We start from the raw sequence: 17,705 nt of genomic DNA, 5'->3' as shown, positions 1-17,705 counted from the left end.
TGGGTATGGGGCCACTCAGAAGGTTGGTTCTCCCCGATCCCAACCCACTAGATGTCCCCAGTAAAGGGGAAACTCCACATCCCTCCACATAGAGAATAATGGAGCCTCCAGCACCGACCTCCACACGCAGAGCCGCACTCCACATAGAGAATGGAGTCTCCGGCACCGACCTCCACCCGCAGAGCCACATAGAGAATAATGGAGCCTCCAGCACCGACCTCCACCCGCAGAGCCGTACTCCACATAGAGAATAATGGAGCCTTCAGCACCGACCTCCACCCGCAGAGCCGCACTCCACATAGAGAATAATGAAGCCTCCAGCACCGACCTCCACCCGCAGAGCCGCAGTCCACATTGAGAATAATGGAGCCTTCGGCACCGACCTCCACCCGCAGAGCCGCACTCCACATAGAGAATAATGGAGCCTCCAGCACCGACCTCCACCCGCAGAGCCGCACTCCACATAGAGAAAAATGGAGCCTCCGGCACCTACCTCCACCCGCAGAGCCACACTCCACATAGAGAATAATGGAGCCTCCGGCACTGACCTCCACCCGCAGAGCCGCACTCCACATAGAGAATAATGGAGCCTCCGGCACCTACCTCCACCAGCAGAGCCACACTCCACATAGAGAATAATGGAGCCTCCAGCACCGACCTCCACCCGCAGAACCGCACTCCACATAGAGAATAATGGAGCCTCCAGCACCGACCTCCACTCGCAGAGCCGCAGTCCACATAGAGAATAATGGAGCCTCCAGCACCGACCTCCACCCGCAGAGCCGCACTCCACATAGAGAATAATGAAGCCTCCAGCACCGACCTCCACCCGCAGAGCCGCACTCCACATAGAGAATAATGGAGCCTCCAGCAACGACCTCCACCCGCACTCCACATAGAGAATAACGGAGCCTCCGGCACTTACCTCCACCCGCAGAGCTGCACTCCACATAGAGAATAATGGAGCCTCCGGCACCGACCTCAACCCGCAGAGCAGCACTCCACATAGAGAATAATGGAGCCTCCGGAACCGACCTCCACATAGAGAATAATGAGGCCTCCAGCACCGACCTCCACCAACAGAGCCGCACTCCACATAGAGAATAATGGAGCCTCCGGCACCGACCTCCACCCGCAGAGCCGCACTCCCCATAGAGAATAATGGAGCCTCCAGCACCGACCTCCACCCGCAGAGCCGCATTCCGCATAGAGAATAATGAAGCCTCCAGCACCGACCTCCACCCGCAGAGCCGCAGTCCACATAGAGAATAATGGAGCCTCCGGCACCGACCTCCACCCGCAGAGCCGCAGTCCACATAGAGAATAATGGAGCCTCCAGCACCGACCTCCACCCGCAGTCCACATAGAGAATAATGGAGCCTCCAGCACCGACCTCCACCCGCAGAACCGCACTCCACATAGAGAATAATGGAGCCTCCAGCACCGACCTCCACCCGCAGAGCCGCATTCCGCATAGAGAATAATAGAGCCTCCAGCACCGACCTCCACCCGCAGAGCCGCACTCCACATAGAGAATAATGGAGCCTCCAGCACCGACCTCCACCCGCAGAGCCGCAGTCCACATAGAGAATAATGGAGCCTCCAGCACCGACCTCCACCCGCAGAGCCGCACTCCACATAGAGAATAATGGAGCCTCCAGCACCGACCTCCACCCGCAGAGCCGCACTCCACATAGAGAATAATGGAGCCTCCAGCACTGACCTCCACCCGCAGAGCCGCACTCCACATAGAGAATAATGGAGCCTCCGGCACCGACCTCCACCCGCAGAGCCGCACTCCACATAGAGAATAATGGAGCCTCCGGCACCGACCTCTACCCGCAGAGCCGCACTCCACATAGAGAATAATGGAGCCTCCAGCACCGATCTCCACCCGCAGAGCCGCACTCCACATAGAGAATAACGGAGCTTCCAGCACCGACCTCTACCCGCAGAGCCGCACTCCACATAGAGAATAATGGGGCCTCCAGCACCGACCTCCACCTGCAGAGCCGCACTCCACATAGAGAATAATGGGGCCTCCAGCACCAACCTCCACCCGCAGAGCCACACTCCACATAGAGAATAATGGAGCCTCCAGCACCGACCTCCACCCGCAGAGCCGCATTCCGCATAGAGAATAATGGAGCCTCCAGCACCGACCTCCACCCGCAGAGCCGCATTCCGCATAGAGAATAATGGAGCCTCCAGCACCGACCTCCACCCGCAGAGCCGCATTCCGCATAGAGAATAATGGAGCCTCCAGCACCGACCTCCACCCGCAGTCCACATAGAGAATAATGGAGCCTCCAGCACCAACCTCCACCCGCAGAACCGCACTCCACATAGAGAATAATGGAGCCTCCGGCACCGACCTCCACATAGAGAATAATGGAGCCTCCAGCACCGACCTCCACCCACAGAGCCGCACTCCACATAGAGAATAATGGAGCCTCCGGCACCGACCTCCACCCGCAGAGCCACACTCCACATAGAGAATAATGGAGCCTCCGGCACCGACCTCCACCCGCAGAGCCACACTCCACATAGAGAATAATGGAGCCTCCAGCACCGACCTCCACCAGCAGAGCCGCATTCCGCATAGAGAATAATGGAGCCTCCAGCACCGACCTCCACCCGCAGAGCCGCACTCCGCATAGAGAATAATGGAGCCTCCAGCACCGACCTCCACCCGCAGAGCCGCACTCCACATAGAGAATAATGGAGCCTCCAGCACTGACCTCCACCCGCAGAGCCACACTCCACATAGAGAATAATGGAGACTCCGGCACCGACCTCCACCCGCAGAGCCACACTCCACATAGAGAATAATGGAGCCTCCGGCACCGACCTCCACCAGCAGAGCCACACCGCACATAGAGAATAATGGAGCCTCCAGCACCGACCTCCACCCGCAGAGCCGCACCCCACATAGAGAATAATGGGGCCTCCAGCACCGACCTCCACCCGCAGAGCCACACTCCACATAGAGAATAATGGAGCCTCCAGCACCTACCTCCACCCGCAGAGCCGCACTTCACATAGAGAATAATGGAGCCTCCAGCACCGACCTCCACCCGCAGAGCCACACTCCACATAGAGAATAATGGAGCCTCCGGCACCTACCTCCACCCGCAGAGCCACACTCCACATAGAGAATAATGGAGCCTCCGGCACCGACCTCCACCCGCAGAGCCGCACTCCACATAGAGAATAATGGAGCCTCCGGCACCGACCTCCACCCGCAGAGCCGCACTCCACATAGAGAATAATGGAGCCTCCGGCACCTACCTCCACCCGCAGAGCCGCACTCCACATAGAGAATAATGGAGCCTCCGGCACCGACCTCCACCCGCAAAGCCGCACTCCACATAGAGAATAATGGAGCCTCCGGCACCGACCTCCACCCGCAGAGCCGCACTCCACATAGAGAATAATGGAGCCTCCAGCACCGACCTCCACCCGCAGAGCCGCACTCCACATAGAGAATAATGGAGCCTCCAGCACCGACCTCCACCCGCAGAGCCGCACTCCACATAGAGAATAATGGAGCCTCCAGCACCGACCTCCACCCGCAGAGCCGCACACCACATAGAGAATAATGGAGCCTCCAGCACCGACCTGCACCCGCAGAGCCGCACTCCACATAGAGAATAATGGAGCCTCCAGCACTGACCTCCACCCGCAGAGCCGCACTCCACATAGAGAATAATGGAGCCTCCGGCACCGACCTCCACCCGCAGAGCCGCACTCCACATAGAGAATAATGGAGCCTCCAGCACCGACCTCCACCCGCAGAGCCGCACTCCACATAGAGAATAATGGAGCCTCCAGCACCTACCTCCACCCGCAGAGCCGCACTCCACATAGAGAATAATGGAGCCTCCAGCACCGACCTACACCAGCAGATCCGCACTCCACATAGAGAATAATGGAGCCTCCGGCACCGACCTCCACCCGCAGAGCCGCACTCCACATAGAGAATAATGGAGCCTCCGGCACCGACCTCCACCCGCAGAGCCACACTCCACATAGAGAATAATGGAGCCTCCGGCACCGACCTCCACCAGCAGAGCCACACTGCACATAGAGAATAATGGAGCCTCCGGCACCGACCTCCACCCGCAGAGCCGCACTCCACATAGAGAATAATGGAGCCTCCAGCACCGACCTCCACCCGCAGTCCACATAGAGAATAATGGAGCCTCCAGCACCGACCTCCACCCGCAGAACCGCTCTCCACATAGAGAATAATGGAGCCTCCGGCACCGACCTCCACATAGAGAATAATGGAGCCTCCAGCACCGACCTCCACCCACAGAGCCGCACTCCACATAGAGAATAATGGAGCCTCCGGCACCGACCTCCACCCGCAGAGCCGCACTCCACATAGAGAATAATGGAGCCTCCGGCACCGACCTCCACCCGCAGAGCCGCAGTCCACATAGAGAATAATGGAGCCTCCGGCACCGACCTCCACCCGCAGAGCCACACTCCACATAGAGAATAATGGAGCCTCCAGCACCGACCTCCACCCGCAGAGCCGCATTCCGCATAGAGAATAATGGAGCCTCCAGCACTGACCTCCACCCGCAGAGCCGCACTCCACATAGAGAATAATGGAGCCTCCAGCACCGACCTCCACCCGCAGAGCCGCACTCCACATAGAGAATAATGGAGCCTCCAGCACCGACCTCCACCCGCAGAGCCACACTCCACATAGAGAATAATGGAGCCTCCAGCACCGACCTCCACCCGCAGATCCGCACTCCACATAGAGAATAATGGAGCCTCCGGCACCGACCTCCACCGCAGAGCCGCACTCCACATAGAGAATAATGGAGCCTCCGGCACCGACCTCCACCCGCAGAGCCACACTCCACATAGAGAATAATGGGGCCTCCAGCACCGACCTCCACCCGCAGAGCCACACTCCACATAGAGAATAATGGAGCCTCCAGCACCTACCTCCACCCGCAGAGCCGCACTTCACATAGAGAATAATGGAGCCTCCAGCACCGACCTCCACCCGCAGTCCACATAGAGAATAATGGAGCCTCCGGCACCGACCTCTACCCGCAGAGCCGCACTCCACATAGAGAATAATGGAGCCTCCGGCACCGACCTCCACCAGCAGAGCCACACTGCACATAGAGAATAATGGAGCCTCCAGCACCGACCTCCACCCGCAGAGCCGCACTCCACATAGAGAATAATGGAGCCTCCAGCACCGACCTCCACCCGCAGTCCACATAGAGAATAATGGAGCCTCCAGCACCGACCTCCACCCGCAGAACCGCACTCCACATAGAGAATAATGGAGCCTCCGGCACCGACCTCCACATAGAGAATAATGGAGCCTCCAGCACCGACCTCCACCCACAGAGCCGCACTCCACATAGAGAATAATGGAGCCTCCGGCACCGACCTCCACCCGCAGAGCCGCACTCCCCATAGAGAATAATGGAGCTTCCAGCACCGACCTCCACCCGCAGAGCCGCATTCCGCATAGAGAATAATGGAGCCTCCAGCACCGACCTCCACCCGCAGAGCCGCACTCCACATAGAGAATAATGGAGCCTCCGGCACCGACCTCCATCCGCAGAGCCACACTCCACATAGAGAATAATGGAGCCTCCGGCACCGACCTCCACCCGCAGAGCCACACTCCACATAGAGAATAATGGAGCCTCCGGCACCGACCTCCACCCACAGAGCCACACTCCCCATAGAGAATAATGGAGCCTCCGGCACCGACCTCCACCAGCAGAGCCACACTCCCCATAGAGAATGGAGCCTCCAGCACTGACCTCCACCAGCAGAGCCACACTCCACATAGAGAATAATGGAGCCTCCAGCACCGACCTTCACCCGCAGAGCCGCACTCCACATAGAGAATAATGGAGCCTCCGGCACCGACCTCCACCCACAGAGCCACACTCCCCATAGAGAATAATGGAGCCTCCAGCACTGACCTCCACCAGCAGAGCCACACTCTACATATAGAGAATAAAGGAGCTTCCAGCACCGACCTCCACCCGCAGAGCCGCACTCCACATAGAGAATAATGGAGCCTCCAGCACCGACCTCCACCCGCAGAGCCGCACCCCACATAGAGAATAATGGAGCCTCCAGCACCGACCTCCACCCGCAGAGCCACACTCCCCATAGAGAATAATGGAGCCTCCGGCACTGACCTCCACCCGCAGAGCCGCACTCCACATAGAGAATAATGGAGCCTCCGGCACCGACCTCCACCCGCAGAGCCGCACTCCACATAGAGAATAATGGAGCCTCCGGCACCGACCGCTACCCGCAGAGCCGCACTCCACATAGAGAATAATGGAGCCTCCGGCACCTACCTCCACCCGCAGAGCCGCACTCCACATAGAGAATAATGGAGCCTCCGGCACCGACCTCCACCCGCAGAGCCGCACTCCATATAGAGAATAATGGAGCCTCCAGCACCGACCTCCACCCGCAGAGCCACACTCCACATAGAGAATAATGGAGCCTCCAGCACCGACCTCCACCCGCAGAGCCGCATTCCGCATAGAGAATAATGGAGCCTCCAGCACCGACCTCCACCCGCAGAGCCGCACTCCACATAGAGAATAATGGAGCCTCCAGCACCGACCTCCACCCGCAGAGCCGCACTCCACATAGAGAATAATGGAGCCTCCAGCACCTACCTCCACCCGCAGAGCCGCACTCCACATAGAGAATAATGGAGCCTCCAGCACCGACCTACACCCGCAGATCCGCACTCCACATAGAGAATAATGGAGCCTCCGGCACCGACCTCCACCCGCAGAGCCGCACTCCACATAGAGAATAATGGAGCCTCCGGCACCGACCTCCACCCGCAGAGCCACACTCCACATAGAGAATAATGGAGCCTCCGGCACCGACCTCCACCCGCAGAGCCGCACTCCACATAGAGAATAATGGAGCCTCCAGCACCGACCTCCACCCGGAGTCCACATAGAGAATAATGGAGCCTCCAGCACCGACCTCCACCCGCAGAACCGCACTCCACATAGAGAATAATGGAGCCTCCGGCACCGATCTCCACATAGAGAATAATGGAGCCTCCAGCACCGACCTCCACCCACAGAGCCACACTCCACATAGAGAATAATGGAGCCTCCGGCACCGACCTCCACCCGCAGAGCCGCACTCCACATAGAGAATAATGGAGCCTCCGGCACCGACCTCCACCAGCAGAGCCGCACTCCACAGAGAATAATGGAGCCTCCAGCACCGACCTCCACCCACAGAGCCGCACTCCACATATATGGCTGCTCTGTGCGCACAGGACCTGTGATGAGGTCACAGGAGGGGAGGAGTCAGGTGTCACATGATCAGGGCCCTCAGTGTATGCAGGACTCTGCTGTGCTGGTTGTCATGGTGCTGGTTGAGGGGAAGTTTATGTTTGGGGTCAGGAGGGGTTTATAGTGTGGATGTAGTAGAGCCGTGTGTGTACGGAGTGGAGCCTCATGTGTATGAGGTGTCTGGAGCAAACCCTTGTTGTGTACACTGTATACACCCGTATACCCCCAGCTTCGGTCACAGACCCCTCTGTGTACACTGTATACACCCGTATACCCCCAGATTTGGTCGCAGACCCTCTGTGTACGCTGTATACACCCATATACCCCCAGCTTCGGTCTCAGACCCCTCTGTGTGTACACTGTATACACCCGTGTACCCCCAGCTTTGGTAAGAGACCCCTCTCTGTACACTGTATATGTGGCACCCCCAGGAGTACGGTCACCACAATGGCATTACTTCCCTCCTAGGGAGTGTGATGTCATGCTTGGAAGCAATGAAAGGATCTCTCTATCAGGTAATTCCAGCACACAGCACAGTTCCTACTCAAGGCCAGCAGAGGGAGCTCTGAACCTAACTGCTGAGGAGCTGCTCTCTGTGGTCGGGAGGAAGGAAGTTAGGGAGTTGGTGCAGAGAGAGGGAAGAGTGAAGATGTGGAAGATGAGCTGGGGTCTTGGAGCTATAGAGCAGAGCTCACCCCTAAGCTGAAGCGCATTGACTGGATGCCGGATTCCGAGGTTGTGTGGATTCTAAAGGTCCCACAGCAGAAACCGGAGGAACAAGAGGCTGTAAATGCTCTGTTCCCACCTAAGACTCGGAGACACAGCAGCAACGTGTGTGAGCCAGAGAGAGAGAGGGCTACAGCTGCCTGCCATACGAGTGGAGTTCTAAATGAGAGCAAGAAAGAGGAACTTGAGTGTAATTCATAACTGCAAGTACTTCGGATTAGCGCTAGAAAGGAGACTACACAACCCATCTGCATAGAGAGATTCCCAAGTTGCTTCCAGGCTGACCAACTCCTGTATCATCTGTGATCAGAATCCTGGACTGTACCTACAGTAAAAGGTAAAGGAAACTGCACTCTGTGGTGTTCTTTGAATCCTTCCTGCAACCCCTTCAGCACTGCTACATCTCTGTGCCTAACACTACACCATCTACCTCAACACCTATTACTACTGCCCTGGGACTACAGCTCTGCCTGTGGAGAGCTATTCCATCTTTGCTGCCTTATACCATCTGTCCCAGAGGATCTGCACCGCAGCGTCGGCTTAATACCTTCATTGCTGAGTACCACAGGTGGCGTCACGAATTATCTACCTATAAACTTTATTCAGCTTCATTCCACCTATTTTACATGGACACCCAGGGCCACGGATCGGGTCACTGCCACCGTGACACATCCCTTTAAGACACCGGCCCGTACCGAGTAATCCTCACACCTGCCCTGGGGGTGATCCATTTTGGTGTTACGAACAGGATTCTGAAGCCCGGTGCCACCGCGTCCTGAGTGCCAGAGACTGTACTGTGTACCATAAACTGATTGTGCAATTGCCGCCATTACCCCGCCACACGGCACGCGTGGGAAGCAGAAGGGGCATGCCATCAGGGGCGGAGCCTGCGAAAGAGCGTGAAAAGTGAAGTGCTGCACGTGAAGATATCAGCTGGTGGGAAGTGAGGAGCTGAGGCCTGCAATCCCGGCTTGCCCTGATCGCCCAGCCTGCGGAGCTGCAACCTGGTAAGCTAGTGGAACACGGAGCCTGGCCAACGTTAACTGGGGGGGAGAGAATGTCTGAGGCAGGAGAAGGTGCAGCAGTGGACGCCACCATACCCCCCACAGCGCCGCAAGATGCAGGGGCAAGTGCAGCTGCGGCTTCAATGGCCCCGCAGAATCCAGCGACCAGCACCGCCTCCAGAGCACAAGAGCAAGCAATCGCCGCAGCGGTCCCCATAATGCTGCTATCCATGCCATATATACCAGAAGCGGCCTGGCTACCGCAATACTCAAGGGAGTCACATACCCTGAGCAACTTCAAAGAGAGACTGTGCAGTTTGTTTGAAGTGTATCCTCTGTCTGAAAGCCAAAAAGTGAACATCCTTATCGGACAGCTAACTGGGGCAGCACAAAGAGAAGTAAGTCCTGGCAGGACACTGATAAAAGAGACTGTTAAAAAAGTTCTGGCTAAGCTGAGGAGCACCTTTGACACCCACACTGCAGCTGAAATAAAAATGAGATTCTTTGGGTGCAAGCAAAGAGTGCAAGACAGTATAAGGGACTCTGCTCTTAACCTGCAAGAGGCGCTGCAGGCCATAAAGCAGATTGACTCAGACAGTGTGAAAGATGGAGACAGACTGTTAAAGGAGCAATTTATTGAGGGACTCCTATCCAGTACCCACAGAGCACAGCTGCGCATCATGGCCCTACAAAACCCTGATCTAGACTTTGCAGACTTTAAAGACAGGGCTATCCGGGTGCTGCATGAGCCAAATGTCAGCTGTCCAGCGCCCCCTAGGCGTCCAGCAATTATATACCACCAAGAGGCAGCATCTTTCCCTCAGAGCCATGTGAAGGCTGACGCACAGACTCTAGATAGTGATCCATCTGCAGAATTGTGCCTTCAGGTCCAAGAACTGACCAGAAATATGGCTGCACTTGCCAAAACCGTGCAGTCCATGCAAGTGTCCTCAAAGGAGAAGATCCAGCTGGCCTCCAGTCCAGAGGACGTCCCCTGGCTATGGAAGAAGAGGATCCCACCACTCCGAGGGAGAGACAACGATCGCTATGACCAGAATGGATGTCTTATCTGTCGCCGCTGCAGCAAGGCAGGCCACATCGCAAGATTCTGTTATTTAAACGAGCAACCCCTCGGGCAGAGGGCCAACCCCCAGGAGTAGGACAATGAGCTGGCCCAAAGAATTGGCGAGCCAAGTATGTTGGAGGGCAACCGGTCCTACCAGTGGTGATTGACGGCATCCCCATGAACGCTTTGCTGGACACTGGCTCTCAGGTGACAACTATGCCATATATTCTTTACAAAAGGTATTGGACTGATTCTGAACTTACTCGCGGCCCAAGTGATGAGCTGACAGTAGTTGCCAGCAATCGTCAGCTTTTGGAACAACTGGGATGTAAATAGATTTCCATTAAGGTGGGGCGAGTAGAGTTAAAATCTCAAGGTCTGACAGTTGTAGACATTGATCGACGGGAATGTAACCCAATGATGACCTTAGGTACTGATGTGATTGAAAATTGTCTTGCCGATGTCATTTTTTTGTTGCATCAGGTAGCTGAGACTGCTGGTTCCAGTGAACAAGTCCTGCAAAAGTGATTCCTTCCCCATTGCAATACCCCCCAGGGGTGAAATGTTAATTTGGTGTTGGGCAGCCATAGGCCTCAGAGGGAAGGATTACCAAGGCTTGGTAGAACCAGTGTACTCTGCTAGCCATGCCCACTGTCCTGACTGCCAGAGGGGTAGTTGATGTCCGAAAGGGGAGAGTACCTGTACGCATCTTGAATTGTGGGGAGGAGGAGGCCACAATACCTCGGTATGCCACAGTTACTAAGCTGTTTACTGTCAATAACAGGGCAATACGGGCAGCAGAGCCCTTGGTCTCATCCGACCAGGTGGAGGACAATGGCTCTGTAAAGCAGCTGGAGTGATGTCAGCAGCTGCATGTGGGAACTGACTCCACCCCTTCACACCAAAAGAATGGGGTTTACCTAGTGGCTCAGGAGTATGAGCGGGTATTCAGCAAACACCCTCTAGACTTTGGGAAGGCAAAAGGGGTTCAACATCACATCCCCACTGGAGATCATCCACCCATTAAAGAAAGGTACCGGCCTATACCCCCAACACAGTATCAATGAGCCAAGAGTATGTTGCGGGAGATGAAGGAAGCTGGGGTAATCAGAGATAGTTGTAGCCCCTGGGCAGCTCCAATAGTCTTTGTGAAAAAGAAAGATTGGACCATGAGAATGTGTGTTGATTACAGAAAAATTAACAGCATTACACATGAGGATGCCTACCCATTACCCAGAATTGAAGAGTCATTAGCTGCACTGAAAACTGCTATTTTTCCACCTTGGATCTCACTAATAGGTATTGGCAGGTTCCCGTAGCAGAGGCAGACAAAGAGAAAACAGTGTTTACTACACCAATGGGCCTCTGTGAGTTTAAATGCTGTTCGGGCTCTGCACAGCCCCAGGGACGTTTCAACGGTTAATGGAGTACTGTCTTGGACACAAAACTTTGAGACAGTTCTGTTGTATCTTGATGACCTCATTATTTTCTCCAAGACTTATGAAGACCATTTGGAGCACTTGGCTGAGGTGTTTGAAGCCTTGTCCAACTTTGGCCTGAAAGTGAAGCCATCCAAATGCCACCTCCTGAAACCCAAGGTGCAGTACCTCGGTCATGTAGTGAATGCAGAAGGTGTGGCACCAGATCCTGACAAACTCACTGTCATCCGGGACTGGCAGAAGCCCAGCAACCTCCATGAGGTACGTCAATTCCTCAGATTGGTAGGCTACTACCGAAGGTTCATCAAAGGCTTCACTGAGATAGCCACACCTATGCAAAATCTTCTAGTAGGCCAGCCCAAGAAAGCCAGAAAGAAGAGTCCTACATTTGAATGGAATGAGGAACTGGAGAGGTCCTTCACTCGATTGAAGATGGCTTTCACAGGAGATGAAGTTCTGGTCTACCCAGATTATGACCAACCATTTTTTCTTTATACTGATGCCAGCAACATGGGACTGGGAGCGGTACTGTCGCAGGTACAGAATGGCAAAGAAAGAGTGATCTCCTATGCCAGCAGGAAGCTTCGTCCCACTGAAAGGAACCCTGACTACAGTTCCTTCAAACTGGAGTTCCTCGCCATAGTCTGGGCTGTGACTGAACAATTCAAACATTACCTAGCTGCAGCCAAGTTTACCATCTTCATGGGCAACAACCCGCTGACTCACCTGGAAACCGCAAAACTAGGTGCACTGGAGCAGAGATGGATGGCCCGGCTGTCCAACTACAAGTTTACTATCAAGTACCGAGCAGGGCACAAGAATGCCAATGCTGATGCGCTGTCCAGAATGCCCAATCTGCCAGATGGGGAGAAGATCCTGAGGCACTCGAAGAAATTGAGTTTCCTGCCTTTCACCGGCCAATTGCAGCCCAACGCGCCCAAGGAGTGAGAACAAACGCTATATCATGAAAGAGGCCACTCTAAATCCATTGCCTCATCATGAGTGGGCAGAAACGCAGGATAGCGACCCCGCAGTCCATCTGGTAAAGGAGCTACTGACACAAGCTGACTCACGCCCAGGTCCAGATGCTCCTGAAGAAACCCAGCAGTTGTGGAAGGAAAGAGGCAGACTGTTCAACTATGAAGGAAAGCTGTGCCGGAAGAGTATCAATGCCCGCAATCACGAGCTGCTCTGGCAGGTGGTAGTCCCAATGAGGGAGGCCTCAATGGTCTTGGAAGCGTACCACAATATAGCAGGACACTTCGGATGGAAGAAGTTAGATGCAGAGAGGCAGCAGCAATACCGTTGAGTGCAGGAATGTGTAGAAAAGAGTCTAGCTCAGGCAAGACAAAAGAAGGAAAAGAACTACAATCAACATGCACCTGCAGTTCCCTTGTCACCAGGAGAACAGGTCCTAAAGAGGAAAAGGAGGATGCACAAATTGGATGACCAATGGGAGGCTGAACCCTACACCGTCCTACCATCAAACTTCGACAACACCAAGGTGTGCCTTATCAGCAAGGATGGAGGAAAAACCTCATTAGCAGTGTTGAGGGATCATCTGAAGCTGTGCCCTGACCAACTAAAGGACAGGATGGAAGAGCAAAACAACCTTCAGCCCATAGAAGAAAAGGTCAGCACTATACTAGGAGAATTTCCAGCAAATTGGACCAGAGTGAAACAAGCCATCGTAGTTCCCGTCCTAATCTTTTCCCCAGCCTACTGCAACTAAAGTAGCAGAGACTCAAGACAACCCTGAAAATCAGCAAGTTCAGGCAGCGGATGCCACACCAGCAGTGGAGCCAGAGAATCCTCGCCCTGCCAGTGCTGAATCTGTCTTGCCCACAGTGAGTCTAAGAGTTTGCAGATGGCTACTACCTAGTTTACCAACAGCAGTAACAAGCCCACTAAACCTAAAGGATCCCAAGAAGCAGCCTCCTGGATTAGAAACAGAAAGAGGACAACAACAGGGTGCCGCTTGTGGTCACGTACAACCCTCACATGAACATTTTAAGGAATATTGGTGGTGACCTCCAACCCATATTCCACAGAGACCACAGACTGAAAGCAATATTCCTGGAACTGCCACTGCTCTCCTACAAACAGTCTCCCAACCTAAGGAATATCCTTGTCAGAAGTGCCCTCGCATCATCATCAGAGACAGGCACAGTCCACAGTAACAGTAAGAAATGCAAGACCTGCACCCACTTATCACCAACAGATAAAGTCCCCATACCCAACACAAATCAGGACTATAAGATCATGGACTCTTTTTCATGTACATCCTCCGATGTAGTGTACATGATACAGTGTACAAGGTGCAATGCAGGGACATACATCGGGGAAACTAAGCAAAAACTACAAACAAGGATGAATCTGCATAGACATACAATAAAAAATGAGCTGGACACACCTGTAGGAATACACTTCTCTAGACCTGGACACAGCTTGGCAGATCTAAAAGTCCTAATTTTGAAAGGTCATTTTAATAGTGACAGAGAAAGAAAAATTTTGGAGGTCAAATTTATAAATATGTTTCAATCTCTATCAATAGGACTGAATTTGACACCTGGATTCATGACTCATTACATGGACACAGTTCACACCTCCACAAGAAGGTCTTCAGATCTCTAATAGAACATTTCCACCTCATTTGCATGTGTAACAAAAACCTTAAATTGATTTCCTTGGCCTGTATCACCTCATGTCCTGTTGTTATTCCTTTTTAAATGGTGCCATCTTCTCTCAGTAATTCACTTGTAATTAGCCTGATGAAGGGGCCTTCTGAACCCTGAAAGCTTGCTTGCAAATATAATTTCTCTGGTTAGCCAATAAAGGTATCACACCTTGAATACTTTTCCCAATTTTTTTGGGGGACATAAGTATTTACATCACCTGGTCATGGAAAGTGTCAATCATTTGTATAATGCTGTCTGCAGAACCTGCAGGGCACAAATCAGATTATCTAAAGCTGACAATGAATTGAGGCTTGCAAGAGATGTCAAAAGCAATAATAAAGGATTTTGGGGATATGTCAAAAGTAAAAGAAAAGTCAAAGATGCTATAGGATTTTTACAGGATGAAAATGATGAAATGGTAAGACAGGATGTTGAGAAGGCCGAACTTTTAAATTCCTATTTTGCATCTGTTTTCTCTCAGAAAGGAAATGTAACATCAACTGTTCTTCACTGTCCTATTAAGGGAATAGAAGAATCCAGGATATCTATAAACAGAAAGATAATGAGGAAACACTTAGCTAACCTAAATGAATTCAAGTCTCCAGGTCCAGATGAATTACACCTCAGAGTACTGAAAGAGACAGCAGAAGAAATTTTTGAACCCCTCTCCATAACCTTTGAAAATTTTTGGAGAACAGGAGAAGTCCCAGAAGACTGGAGAAGAGCAAATGTTGTTCCTAGCTTCAAAAAGGGGAAGAAGGTGGACCCAGGCAACTATAGGCCGGTGAGTCTGACTTCTATACCAGGAAAGATCTTTGAACAAATTATTAAACAACATGTATGTCAGTACCTGGATAAGAAGGAAGTGATTAAACAGAGTCAGCATGGGTTTGTAACTAATAAGTCATGTCAGACTAACTTAATTTCCTTCTATGACGGAATCACTGATTGGGTGGATCAAGGAAATGATGTAGATATAGTATATCTTGACTTCAGCAAAGCATTTGACAAAGTATCTCATACAATCCTTATTGAAAAAATGACTAAGTATGGAATGGACAAGGCAACTGATAGGTGGATTCATAACTGGCTTAGTGATCGGACCCAAAGAGTGGTCGTAAATGGCTGCACAGCCAGTTGGAAGAATGTCTCCAGTGGGGTACCACAGGGCTCTGTCCTGGGCCCTGTATTGTTCAACATCTTTATCAACGATTTAGATGAAGGAATTGAGGGTAAACTGATTAAATTTGCTGATGACACAAAGCTAGGAGGGATAGCTAATACTAGAGAAGAGAGAGAGAGGATTCAAAAAGATATAAATAAACTGGAGAAGTGGGCAGCAACTAACAGAATGGTTTTTAACAGGGAAAAATGCAAAGTACTACATCTGGGCAATAAAAATGAAAAAAGCATATACAGAATGGGAGGAATAGGCCTAAGCAACAGCACATGTGAAAAAGACTTGGGTATACTAATAGATCACAGACTGAATATGAGTCAACAGTGTGATGCAGCAGCAAAAAAGGCAAATGCAATTCTAGGATGTATTAACAGAAGCATACAGTCTAGATCACGTGAAGACATTATTTCCCTCTACTCCTCTTTGGTCAGACCTCATCTGGAATATTGTGTCCAGTTTTGGGCACCACATTTTAAAAAAGACATCAACAAACTGGAGCAAGTTCAGAAAAGAGCAACCAGAATGGTGACCGGTCTGCAAACCCTGTCTTATGAGGAAAGGTTGCAGGATTTGGGATTGTTTAGTTTGCAAAAGAGAAGACTGAGAGACTTAATAGCTGTCTACAAATATCTAAAGGGCTGTCACATTGTAGAAGGATCAACTTTATTCTCATTTGCACAAGGAAAGACTAGAAGCAATGGGATGAAACTGAATGGGAGGAGACACAGATTAGATATTAGAAAAAACTTTTTGACAGTTAGAGTAATCAATGAGTGGAACAAGCTGCCACGAGAAGTGGTGATTTCACCTTCAATGGAAGTCTTCAAACAGAGGCTGGACAGACATCTGACTGGGATGATTTAACGAATCCTGCTTTGAGCAGGGGGTTGGACCAGATGGCCCAGGAGGTCCCTTCCAACTCTACGATTCAGTGATTCTATGATTCTATGTGACTAGGTAAAACAGGCATCATGTAAGAGTACCGTACACCAAATGGAGAAAGGTTCTGTGCCCCTATCCTCTGGTGACTGTGGGATCGGATTTAAACTTATGCAGGACCTCTGCGTCATCACGAACATTAGACATGGAGCATCATCTACAGTGACTACCCTGAAACCCAGTGGGCCGATGGTACAAGGACTTTTCGCTACAGTGGAGACATCATTAGACTGACTTTTAACAGCGAAAGATTTGTAGAAATGAATTCTATGGACAGCCTTAAAGATGTCACTTCTAAAGTCAACAAAGTCAGATTTTTCCAGGGAAATTACCAAAACAGGAAAAAAAATAAAAAATTGTCTGCGCTGCTGGAAAGAAGTTTCTTGCTGCCATATTCCTTAGGAGGTTCTTTATTGTCCACTGCGTGTTTCAATGCCGTACTGGCAACTTTATCAAGTGTAAGAAAAACAACAGGTCATCTGCCAGTATTGAAATGAGCCGAGGACAATAAAGAACCTTCTAATGAATATCGCAGCAAGAGACTTCTTTCCAGCAGCGCAGACCATTTTTAGGGTATGTGCACACGTTGCAGATTTGCGTGCAGAGTTTTCTGCACAGAATCTGCACCTCTTGGCAGAAAACGCAGGTAAAAATCCACACGTTTTGATGTGTTTTTGATGCGGATTTTCATGCGGATTTGTATGCATTTTTTAAGTTAAATAAAAATATGTTATTTGACCACAACAAAAAAGATTTGTGATGTCATTTCTGTCCAACCTCCTATTTTACATTTCTCCAACCCACACTCCATTACACACACAGATAGACAGACAGATAGATCGATAGATAATATCTATCGATCTATCTATCTATCTATAGATCTGTCTATCTATAGATCTATCTCATTCTATCTATCTCATTCCTTCTATCTATCGATAGATAGATATGAGATAGATGATATGGGATAGATAGATAGATAGATAGAAGGAATGAGATAGATAGATAGATCTATACATAGAAAAAAATCTGTTAGGCAGGGGTCACACTTTACGAGTAACTCGCACGAATCTTGCACCTCATAACCGGCACTGCTGCTGACACTTGGACCGGAGCGTTCAGCTGCATAGAAATACATGCAGCCACACACTCTGGTCCCGAGTGTCGGTGGCAGTGCCGGGTATTGAGGTGCGAGACTCGTGCGAGTTTCTTGCAAATTTCAAGTCCAGAGTGGGAAAGCCGGAGACTGGGGGCCGGTGTTTATAGCCTGAAAAGCAAGTAATGCCCATGGATCTTCCCAGGCTATGAATATCAGCCGGCAGCTGTCTGCGTAGCCTTTACC

General features: G+C 51.6%; 1 protein-coding gene across 1 annotated transcript in view; it reads right to left on the bottom strand.

Moving 5' to 3' along the window:
• The window catches only part of LOC141047342 (uncharacterized), a 61,513-nt gene that overhangs the window by 6,418 nt on the left and 37,390 nt on the right, over positions 1–17,705 (bottom strand). The window lies entirely within an intron of this gene.

The sequence above is a fragment of the Dendrobates tinctorius genome, unplaced genomic scaffold (assembly GCF_039654945.1).
Source record: "Dendrobates tinctorius isolate UK_male_01 unplaced genomic scaffold, ASM3965494v1 ptg000126l, whole genome shotgun sequence".
In the NCBI taxonomy this organism is placed as follows: Eukaryota; Metazoa; Chordata; class Amphibia; order Anura; family Dendrobatidae; genus Dendrobates; species Dendrobates tinctorius.
Note: the sequence above shows the minus strand (reverse complement) of the source record. Positions and strands in the feature narration are given on the sequence as shown.